Genomic DNA, 12,057 nt, shown 5'->3' on the forward strand with positions numbered 1-12,057 from the left:
CGAAAGACCTGTATGCAGAAAACTATAAGACACTGATGAAAGAAATTAAAGATGATACCAACAGATGGAGAGATATACCATGTTCTTGGATTGGAAGAATCAACATTGTGAAAATGAGTATACTACCCAAAGCAATCTACAGATTCAATGCAATCCCTATCAAATTACCAATGGCATTTTTTACGGAGCTAGAACAAATCATCTTAAAATTTGTATGGAGACACAAAAGACCCCGAATAGCCAAAGCAGTCTTGAGGAAAAAAATGGAGCTGGAGGAATCAGACTCCCTGACTTTAGACTATACTACAAAGCTACAGTAATCAAGACAGTATGGTACTGGCACAAAAACAGAAACATAGATCAATGGAACAAGATAGAAAGCCCAGAGATTAACCCACGCACCTATGGTCAACTAATCTATGACAAAGGAGGCAAAGATATACAATGGAGAAAAGACAGTCTCTTCAATAAGTGGGGCTGGGAAAACTGGACAGCTACATGTAAAAGAATGAAATTAGAATACTCCCTAACACCATACACAAAAATAAACTCAAAATGGATTAGAGACCTAAATATAAGACTGGACACTATAAAACTCTTAGAGGAAAACATAGGAAGAACACTCTTTGACATAAATCACAGCAAGATCTTTTTTGATCCACCTCCTAGAGTAATGGAAATAAAAACAAAAATAAACAAATGGGACCTAATGAAACTTCAAAGCTTTTGCACAGCAAAGGAAACCATAAACAAGACGAAAAGACAACCCTCAGAATGGGAGAAAATATTTGCAAATGAATCAACGGACAAAGGATTAATCTCCAAAATATATAAACAGCTCATTCAGCTCAATATCAAAGAAACAAACACCCCAATCCAAAAATGGGCAGAAGACCTAAATAGACATTTCTCCAAAGAAGACATACAGATGGCCACGAAGCACATGAAAAGATGCTCAACATCACTAATTATTAGAGAAATGCAAATCAAAACTACAATGAGGTATCACCTCACTCCTGTTAGAATGGGCATCATCAGAAAATCTACAAACAACAAATGCTGGAGAGGGTGTGGAGAAAAGGGAACCCTCTTGCACTGTTGGTGGGAATGTAAATTGATACAGCCACTATGGAGAACAATATGGAGGTTCCTTAAAAAACTAAAAATAGAATTACCATATGACCCAGCAATCCCACTACTGGGCATATACCCAGAGAAAACCGTAATTCAAAAAGACACATGCACCCGAATGTTCATTGCAGCACTATTTACAATAGCCAGGTCATGGAAGCAACCTAAATGCCCATCAACAGACGAATGGATAAAGAAGTTGTGGTACATATATACAATGGAATATTACTCAGCCATAAAAAGGAACGAAATTGAGTCATTTGTTGAGACATGGATGGATCTAGAGACTGTCATACAGAGTGAAGTAAGTCAGAAAGAGAAAAACAAATATCGTATATTAATGCATGTATGCGGAACCTAGAAAAATGGTACAGATGAGCCAGTTTGCAGGGCAGAAGTTGAGACACAAATGTAGAGAATGGTCATATGGACACCAACGGGGGAAAACTGCGGTGAGGTGGGGATGGTGGTGTGCTGAATTGGGCAATTGGGATTGACATGTATACACTGATGTGTATAAAACTGATGCCTAATAAGAACCTGCAGTATAAAAAAACAAACAAAACAACTAATACTAAACTTTCATTGGGTTATTTGTATGGAAATATGTTAATATAAATGTTTCAGACATTACATGAAATTTCTAAAAATCTTATATTTGTATTTGTATGGAAATATGTATGGAAATATGTTAATATAAATGTTTCAGACATTACATGAAATTTCTAAAAATCTTATATTTGTATTTGTATGGAAATATGTATGGAAATATGTTAATATAAATGTTTCAGACATTACATGAAATTTCTAAAAATCTTATATGTTCTGGTATAATGTTATAAGTAATAATCCTAGTTATTACTTTAAAATGTATATCTCAGAAATAACTAATTTTCTTGTCAACTGCATTATTATGAACTTTCATCAAATCTTTAACCGTGGTCATTTTAAGTCTTTTGTCATTTACAGACAGTTCTGGGTGTACTCTGATGATTTGCAAATATGTTCCTATAAAAGGGTTTCATCTTCAAGAAATTCATGGAAAAGACTCTGACAAGTACAGGTTTCTGGTAACTGACTGTACTGCTGAACTGAATGAATAAGCATTTTCAGAACTCTAATGAAAAACTGATGAACTCATAAAAGTGCTAACAAAAGATCAAGATGAAAAAAAAAATTAATTACATGGGACTGAGTGAACTGATGAGGATGAGTATAATTTTTGTGACTTTCTGTCTGAATTTAAAAAAAAAAAAATCCCACAAGGACTCAGAGGCAAAGAATATACAAATCAATTTTCACTGCAAAGTAAAGGAGCTGTTACAGTGGAGGATTACTGGACTGAATGTCAATATTATGACATAGTATGAGTGTGTTTCATGTTTGGTAATTGCAATCATTGTTGCTTTTGTTGTGGTCATCCATGTACAATGCTTGGTGTCAGTCTATTTATGTCTTGTAAAAATAAAATACAGTGTGTGTGTGTGTGAAAAAAAAAAAAAAAAAAAGAAACAAGAAATATCAAATAAACAACCTAACCTTACACCTAATGCAATTAGAGAAAGAAGAACTAAAAAAACCCCAAAGTTAGCAGAAGGAAAGAAATCATAAAGATCAGATCAGAAATAAATGAAAAAGAAATGAAGGAAACAATAGCAAAGATCAATGAAACTAAAAGCTGGTTCTTTGAGAAGATAAACAAAATTGATAAACCATTAGCCAGACTCATCAAGAAAAAAAGGGAGAAGACTCAAATCAATAGAATTAGAACTGAAAAAGGAGAAGTAACAACTGATACTGCAGAGATACAAAGGATCATGAGCGATTACTACAAGCCACTATATGCCAATAAAGTGGACAATCTGGAAGAAATGGACAAATTCTTAGAAAAGCACAACCTTCCAAGGCTGAACCAGGAAGAAATAGAAAATATAAATAGACCAATCAAAAGCACTGAAATTGACACTGTGATTAAAAATCTTCGAACAAACAAAAGCCCAGGACCAAATGGCTTCACAGACGAATTCTATCAAACATTTAGAGAAGAGCTAACACCTATCCTTCTCAAACTCTTCCAAAATATAGCAGAGGGAGGAACACTCCCAAACTCATTCTACTAGGCCACCATCACCCTGATACCAAAACCAGACAAAGATGTCACAAAAAAAGAAAACTACAGGCCAATATCACTGATGAACATAGATTCAAAAATCCTCAACAAAATACTAGCAAACAGAATCCAACAGCACATTAAAAGGATCATGTACCATAATCAAGTGGGGTTTATCCCAGGAATGCACGAATTCTTCAATACATGCCAATCAATCAACGTGATACACCATATTAACAAACTGAAGGAGAAAAACCATATGATCATCTCAATAGATGCAGAAAAAGCTTTCAACAAAATTCAACACCCATTTATGATAAAAACCCTCCAGAAAGTAGGCATAGAGGGAACTTACCTCAACATAATAAAGACCATATATGACAAACCCACAGCCAACATCGTTCTCAATGGTGAAAAACTGAAACCATTTCCTCTAAGATCAGGAATAAGACAAGGTTGTCCACTCTCCCCACTATTATTCAACATAGTTTTGGAAGTTTTAGCCACAGCAATCAGAGAAGAAAAAGAAATAATAAAAGGAATCCAAATCAGAAAAGAAGAAGTAAAGCTGTCACTGTTTGCAGATGACATGATAGTATACATAGAGAATCCTAAAGATGCTACCAGAAAACTACTAGAGCTAATCAATGAATTTGGTAAAGTAGCAGGATACAAAATTAATGCACAGAAGTCTCTTGCATTCCTATACACTAATGGTGAAAAATCTGAAAGAGAAATTAAGGAAACACTCCCATTCACCAAAAGACCTGTATGCAGAAAACTATAAGATACTGTTGAAAGAAATTAAACATGACACAAACAGATGGAGAGTTATATCATGTTCTTGGATTGGAAGAATCAACATTGTGAAAATGACTATACTACCCAAAGCAATCTACAGATTCAATGCAATCCCTATCAAAATACCAATGGCATTTTTCACAGAACTAGAACAAAAAATTTCACAATTTGTATGGAAACACAAAAGACCCCGAATAGCCAAAGCAATCTTTGAAAGAAAAACGGAGCTGGAGCAATCAGGCTTCTGGACGTCAGACTATACTACAAAGCTACAGTAATCAGGACAGTATGGGGCTTCCCTGGTGGCACAGTGGTTGGGAATCCACCTGCCAATGCAGGGGACACGGGTTCGAGCCCTGGTCCGGGAGGATCCCACATGCTGTGGAGCACCTGGGCCCGTGTGCCACAACTACTAAGCCTGCGCTCTAGAGCCCACGAGCCACAACTACTGAGCCCGTGAGCCACAACTACTGAGCCCACGAGCCACAACTACTGAGCCCGCATGCCTGGAGCGCATGCTCCGCAATGAAGAGTATCCCCTGCTCGCCGCAACTAGAGAAAGCCCATGCGCTGCAACGAAGACGCAAAGTAGCCAAAACTAAATAAAATAAATAAATAAATAAAATATCATTTAAAAAAAAAAGACAGTATGGTACTGGCACAAAAACAGAAATATAGATCAATGGAACAGGATAGAAAGCCCAGAGATAAACCCACTCACATATGGTCACCTTATTTTTGATATAGGAAGTAAGAATATAAAATGGAGAAAAGACAGCCTCTTCAATAAGTGGTGCTGGGAAAACTGGACAGCTACATGTAAAAGAATGAAATTAGAACACTTCCTAACACCATACACAAAAAGAAACTCAAAATGGATTAAAGACCTAAATGTAAGGCCAGACACTATAAAACTCTTAGAGGAAAACATAGGCAGAACACTCTATGACATAAATCACAGCAAGATCCTTTTGACCCACCTCCTAGAGAAATGGATATAAAAACAAAAATAAACAAATGGGACATAATGAAACTTAAAAGCTTTTGCACAGCAAAGGAAAACTTAAACAAGATGAAAAGACAACCCTCAGAATGGGAGAAAGTATTTGCAAATGAAGCAACTGACAAAGGATTAATCTCCAAAATTTACAAGCAGCTCATCATGAAGCTCACTATCAAAAAAAAGAAGCAACCCAATCAAAAAATGGGCAGAAGACTTAAACAGACATTTCTCCAAAGAAGATATACAGATTGCCAACAAACACATGAAAGGATGCTCAACATCACTAATCATTAGAGAAATGCAAATCAAAACTACAATGAGGTATCACCACACACCGGTCAGAATGGCCATCATCAAAAAATCTACAAACAAACAAACAAACAAACAAATCTACAACAATAGATGCTGGAGAGGGTGTGGAGAAAAGGGAACCCTCTTGCACTGCTGGTGGGAATGTAAATTGATACAGCCACTATGGAGAACAGTATGGAGGTTCCTAAAAAAGCTAAAAATAGAACTACCATACGACCCAGCAATCCCACTACTGGGCATATACCCTGAGAAAACCATAATTCAAAAAGAGTCATGTACCACAATATTCATTGCAGCTCTATTTACAATAGCCAGGACATGGAAGCAACCTAAGTGTCCATCGACAGATGAATGGATAAAGAAGATGTGGCACATATATACAAAGGAATATTACTCAGCCATAAAAAGAAACGAAATTGAGTTATTTGTAGTGAGGTGAATGGACCTGGAGTCATACAGAGTGAAGTAAGTCAGAAAGAGAAAAACAAATACCACATGCTAACACATATATATGGAATCTAAAAAAAAAAAAAAAAATGGTTCTGAAGAACCTAGGGGCAGGACAGGAATAAAGATGCAGACTAGAGAATGGACTTCAGGACACAGGGAGGAGGAAGGGCAAGCTGGGACGAAGTGAGAGAGTGGCATGGACATATATACACTACAAAATATAAAATAGATAGACAGTGGGAAGAAGCCACATAGCACAGGGAGATCAGCTCGGTGCTTTGTGGACACCTAGAGGGGTGGGATAGGGAGGGTGGGAGGGAGACGCAAGAGGGAGGGGATACGGGGATATATGCATATGTATAGCTGATTCACTTTGTTATAAAGCAGAAACTAACACACCATTGTAAAGCAATTATACTCCAATAATGATGTTTAAAAAAAAAAAGGGTTATTAAAATTCAGATTCTATGTTCCAATTGGCTTGAAACTGAATCTTAGTTATGCACACACTATTTGAAAAAAAAAAAACCGTGGCCCTTCTTCATGTGCATTTCTAACTAAATGGACTGATGGGACCAAAGGCAATTTAGAATATCAGTGGCCACTATGGGAAACTTTTGAAATCTCCAACCTTAATTTCCTTAAAACTAAACTGGACTACAATAGATCAAAGTTTTCCAGAACTGAGTGGAATGCTTATTTTGATTGGTATTTTGAGGCTTCCCAAGGTTACCAGTGGTCTAAAATGGCCTCTCTTCAAAATAAGATTTTAAGATTAACTGGGGCAAACAAATGATTAAAGAAAGATCAAAGGGCTCCTGAAGCCGCAGGCCTTTCTTTTTTTTTTTAATATATTTATTTATTTTTAATTTAATTAATTTATTTATTTATTTATTTTTGGCTGTGTTGGGTCTTCGTTTCTGTGCGAGGGCCCTCTCTAGTTGCGGCAAGTGGGGACCACTCTTCATCACGGTGTGCGGGCCTCTCACTATCGCGGCCTCTCTTGTTGCGGAGCACAGGCTCCAGACGCGCAGGCTCAGCAATTGTGGCTCACGGGCCTAGTCGCTCCGCGGCATGTGGGATCTTCCCAGACCAGGGCTCAAACCCGTGTCCCCCGCATTGGCAGGCAGATTCTCAACCACTGCGCCACCAGGGAAGCCCAGGCCTTTCTTCCTGGTCTCTTTTTCTCAGGCTTTGCGTCCTGGGCTGTCCTGTCTCTCTCAACGCCTGTGCTCAGACTTCACCTCCAGCACCATCTTCCTCCTTCTCTTCTATGCTGCCTATGCCTCCTCTATACCCTCAGCTCCCTCACACTAATTCTCTCACCAAACTTCTACTTTTCTCCGAAACTATCAGAATCTGTCCCTTTAATATTAAGCCTTCTGAGGATCCCAAGGCTAAACCCTTAATTTCTTACACTCCCTGGACTAAAGCTGAACTGTGAGCCAGTCAAAAATGTCCCAGAGTAACGCAGATCCTCATAAACTTACTGAGGAATTCAATATAGTCATTCAGATGTATCAGCCTAGTTTCACTATTCTTGTTCATATGCTTGTCAGCGAAGGGCAGGCCCAGCCCTGTATGAAAACCACTAACTGGGAAAATCCTGAAAGATCTCTAGAGTTACAACTGGGAGGCCAGCCCTCTTGGCTATAATAGGCTAACTTATTATGCAATCAGGCTCAGGCAATCGCTAGACGACTTCACTGAGCAATGCTTAGGGCTTTTCCAAAGTCTGTTGGTTGGAACAAAATTCAGTCTTGTGCACGAAAGTCTGATGAACCTGTTCATGAATATTATAATTAAGTTCAGGTGGTTTTAAAAGAAATGTCTGTAGAGAACAAACTTATGGTTACCAGGGGGGAAGGGAAGGGGGATAGATTGGGAGTTGGGGATTGACATGTACACACCGCTATATTTAAAATGGATAACCAACAAGGACCCACTGTATAGCACAGGGAACTCTGCTCAATATTATGTAACAACCTAAATGGGAAAAGAATTTGAAAAAGAATTAAAAAAGAAAGAAAGAAAGAAAAGTCTGGTCTTCCAGATGTTGACTCCACATCTGGAAGATGTTAGAGTAGCTTTTAACTCTATGCTTATTAATTGGCCAGACCAGGAGCTTTCCCTTCTAGTAAAAAGGACCAGGATGGAAAGGGAAACTATGTCCACTCCAGGTTTGGTTAGGCTGGCAAACCAGTTCTCTCACACTCCAGATGAGTCATCTCAAAGGAAGACTGCTAAAATTCATAATCTTCAACTCCAGCAAATGAAGGCCCCTAAACAAAACCAAAACCTTCCTATTTGTTGCTGCTATTATTGCAAAGAGCCAGGACATTGGAAAAGAAATTGTTACAAATTCAAACTCTTCAGGTACCTGCAGCCCTCTAACCAGCCTTTCTAATGTACTCCCAATTCTCAAAGATGGGGCTCCGTAGACGGGGCTCTTCCCAATTCTCCCTCTTGATTGGCTGGGAAAAACGTTTCTCCAGATGGAGGATGAATCTCTTCCAGTACGAACTGACCCCAGAGCCACACTCTCAGTGCTCAGCCCCACTACTATAAAGCAGCCCCTGCATCAGAGGACTAAAACAGTTCAAACAGTGGGGATCTCTAATGAACCTCAAGAGGTTCCTGTCTCTGCACCTATTCCCCTTTATTTAGGCCCTTTGAGAGATACACACCCTTTTCTCCTGGAATTTATCTCTCCCCAAAGGGGAAAATGATTCTAGAAATTGACAGTGGTCATCAAAGTAACCCACCACATGAATTAAATGACCCTTTGACATCTTTTATTTGTCCTATCTCTGATGGTACCAGAGCTGATTCTGGAAACACTGATCATTTGTCCCTATTGAGTCAGCTACCACCCTCCTTATGGGCAAAATCTGCAACTGACCCCTCAAATCCTCTTAATCAATGTCTTACAAGTAAAGAAGCCCTTAAAGGTACAAAGCCCATAATAGAAGATTACAAGGCTCAAGACCTCATATTCCCTTGCACTAATCCCTGTAACACCCCCATTTTACTGGCAAGAAAATCTAAGGACCACGGGTGGAGGTCTGTCCAGGACCTCCAAGCAGTAAACAACTTTTTTTTTTTTTTTTTTAAAGATGTTTTCTGGCTTTATTTATTTATTTATTTATTTTTGGCTGTGTTGGGTCTTCGTTTCTGTGTGAAGGCTTTCTCTAGTTGCGGCAAGTGGGGGCCACTCTTCATCGCGGTGTGCGGGCCTCTCACTATCGCGGCCTCTCTTGCTGCGGAGCACAGTCTCCAGACGCGCAGGCTCAGTAGTTGTGGCTCACGGGCCTAGTTGCTCCGCGGCATGTGGGATCTTCCCAGACCAGGGCTCGAACCCGTGTCCCCTGCATTGGCAGGCAGATTCTCAACCACTGCGCCACCAGGGAAGCCCCTAAACAACTTTTTTTTAACAAAATTTATTTTTGGCTGTGTTGGGTCTTCGTTGCTGTGCGCGGGCTTTCTCTAGTTGCTGCGAGCAGGGGCTACTCTTCCTTGCGGTGCACAGGCTTCTCATTGCGGTGGCTTCTCTTATTGTGGAGCACGGGCTGTAGACGTGGGGGCTTCAGTAGTTGTGGCACGTGGGCTCAGTAGTTGTAGCTCATGGGCTCTAGAGCGCAGGCTCAGTAGTTGTGGTGCATGGGCTTAGTTGGTCTGCGGCATGTGGGATCTTCCCCAACCAGGGCTCGGTCCCCTGTCCCCTGCATTGGCAAGTGGATTCTTAACCACTGCGCCACCAGGGAAGCCCTAAACAACTTATTTTTTAACACCTTGTTGTTCCTAATCCTCAGGTGTTACTAACATCCATTCCCACCAGAAGCAAAATTCTTTACTGTAATTGGTTTACGCCGTGCATTCTTTAGTATTCTGGTTGATGAACTAGCCAATACCTTTCTGCCTTCATTTGAGAAGAAAAACAACTCACCTGGACAGTCATGCCTCAGGGTTAAACCGAGAGTCCTTCTTATTTCTCACCAATCCTGAAGGCTAACCTGGATGACAAAAAATTCCCTAGAGGTTCTACTTTGTTGCAATGTGTAGATGATTTGCTTCTTTGCTTTCCTTCTCAAGCCTCCTCACAGGAAGAAAGCATCCACTTGCCAAAGCTTTTAGCCTTAAAAGGACATAAGATCGCCAAAGAAAAATGCAGTTTGCCCAAACCCAGGTTCAATATTTAGGGCATCTGATAACAGAACAAGGCTATACTTAGATCCAGATAGACTTCATGGTCCCCTAAGTTTCCCCAAACCCAAAATTAAGCCCCAACGGGGAGGTTTTCTCAGGTTACTGCCGAAATTGGATTCCAAGTTATGGCCAAACCTCTGTATGCTCTACTCAACAGTAACAACCCCACGCAATTTTGTGGGAAGAACCGAACAACACAGCCCTCAAGGCCGTAAAGGCCTTGAGGAATCCACCTGCCCTTGGGCATCCCAATGACCAGATTTCCTTTTTCCTTTTCGTACTATATATGAAAAGGAAGGAAATGACCATGGGACACTCACCCAAAACAGGGGGACCACCATTGATTCATAGGGTATTACAGCCAGCAACTGAATCCTGTGGCCTTGGTTCTTGCTTAGAGCCATTCCAGCCGCTGCCCTTTTGGTTAAGGCCGCCAAGAAAATTGTGGAATCCCTCTTAACCATTTTTGCACTTCATGCAGTAGAAGCTCTCCTGAATTGTCATGACACTCAACATTTCCCAGCCAGCTGCCTCACTCCTATGAAGTCTTTATGTTACCAGCTCCCCCCATAACTCTTTCACATTGTAATTACCTTAATCCTACTACTCTTCTCCCCTCTGTCACTGACAATACTGATTGCTTAATGCTGACGGGACACCTCCTGACTCCTCGTAAAGATCTAAAGGAAAGTCCACTGGGTAACATAGACTTCTCATGGCTCGCTGATGATGACAGTGGCAAATATCGTGCTGGGTATGTTACTGCAACTCCTTTTGATGTTGTTGAGGCAGCAACTTCACCTATGGTTACTTCAGCCCAACAGCCTGAATTATATGCTCTTACGAAAGCTTATACTTTAGCTAAGGGCAGAACTGCCAATATTTATACTGATAGTAAATATGCTTTTGGAGTACCTCATGATTTTGAAATGCTGTGGGAGCAATGTGTCTTCCTTACTTCCAGTGGAAATAAAAAATCTAAAATGAAGTGTTGAAATGCAATACTTTTATCTGCTGTTTAAGCTATCAGTAAGATTCCAGGGCATTCTAAACTTTATTCTCTGGAAGCTAAGGGAAATCACCTTGCTGACATTTCTGCAAAGAACATTGCCCTTCAAGGGATCAACAGCAGTCAGACCACTTTCATAGTGCAAAGGCATATCTTCCCAAATGATACTTTAGAAAAACTGGCTAGAGGAAAAGATTATCCCTACCTGGGGAACTCCCCTCGAACTTCATAATGATGGAGGAACCCATTTTACTGGCCAGGTGCTTTGAAAAGGCTATGCTGTTTGGCCGGTTTTACAACACTTTCACTGTGCTTACCATACCAATCCTCTGGTTTAGTGGAATGCACTAATGGCACCATTAAGACTCAACTGGCAAGATTTGTAGAGACCCTCCCAATAGACTGGTCACAAGCACTGCTGTTGGTCCTTCTAAATCCACCTCTTTGGGAACTCATAAACTCTCACCCTTTGACATCTCATAAACTCTCACCCTTTGACATAGTCACAGGATGCCCAATGTACCAGGCTCCTGCCTCTTTTCACCCACAACTGATAAGAGTTACTCCAATATTGCAAAGGCCTAACTGCTTCTATTAAAAATAACCATCTTTGGGGAATGCAATCTTTTTACAGTGCATTCTCAGGAGATAAAGACCTTAAGCATCACACCTTGCAACCTGGAGCTTTTGTCAATTGGAAAAGACACCTCCAGAAGGATTCTCTTCAACCTCACTGGAAAGGCCCCATGAGGTGCTGCTCATCAACCCCTGTTCTGCCAAACTCCAAGGAAAATACTTGAGGATTCACATGACACACCTAAAAATAGCACCAAACCCTGACTGGACTTGTACATCATCTGGTGACCTGAAAGTAAAGACTTACCAGAATTGAAGCAGATGACATCTGATGAGACAACTTTCCCAAGATAATCAGACCAGGCCTGCTACAAGTTTGTCGGTAAACCTTTGATGATGACATAACACTTCAGGTGATCTCCAATGTCTGCGATCTTGATAACAGATGCACTTTAGATA

The sequence above is a fragment of the Balaenoptera musculus genome, chromosome 9 (assembly GCF_009873245.2).
Source record: "Balaenoptera musculus isolate JJ_BM4_2016_0621 chromosome 9, mBalMus1.pri.v3, whole genome shotgun sequence".
NCBI classification, from domain to species: domain Eukaryota; kingdom Metazoa; phylum Chordata; class Mammalia; order Artiodactyla; family Balaenopteridae; genus Balaenoptera; species Balaenoptera musculus.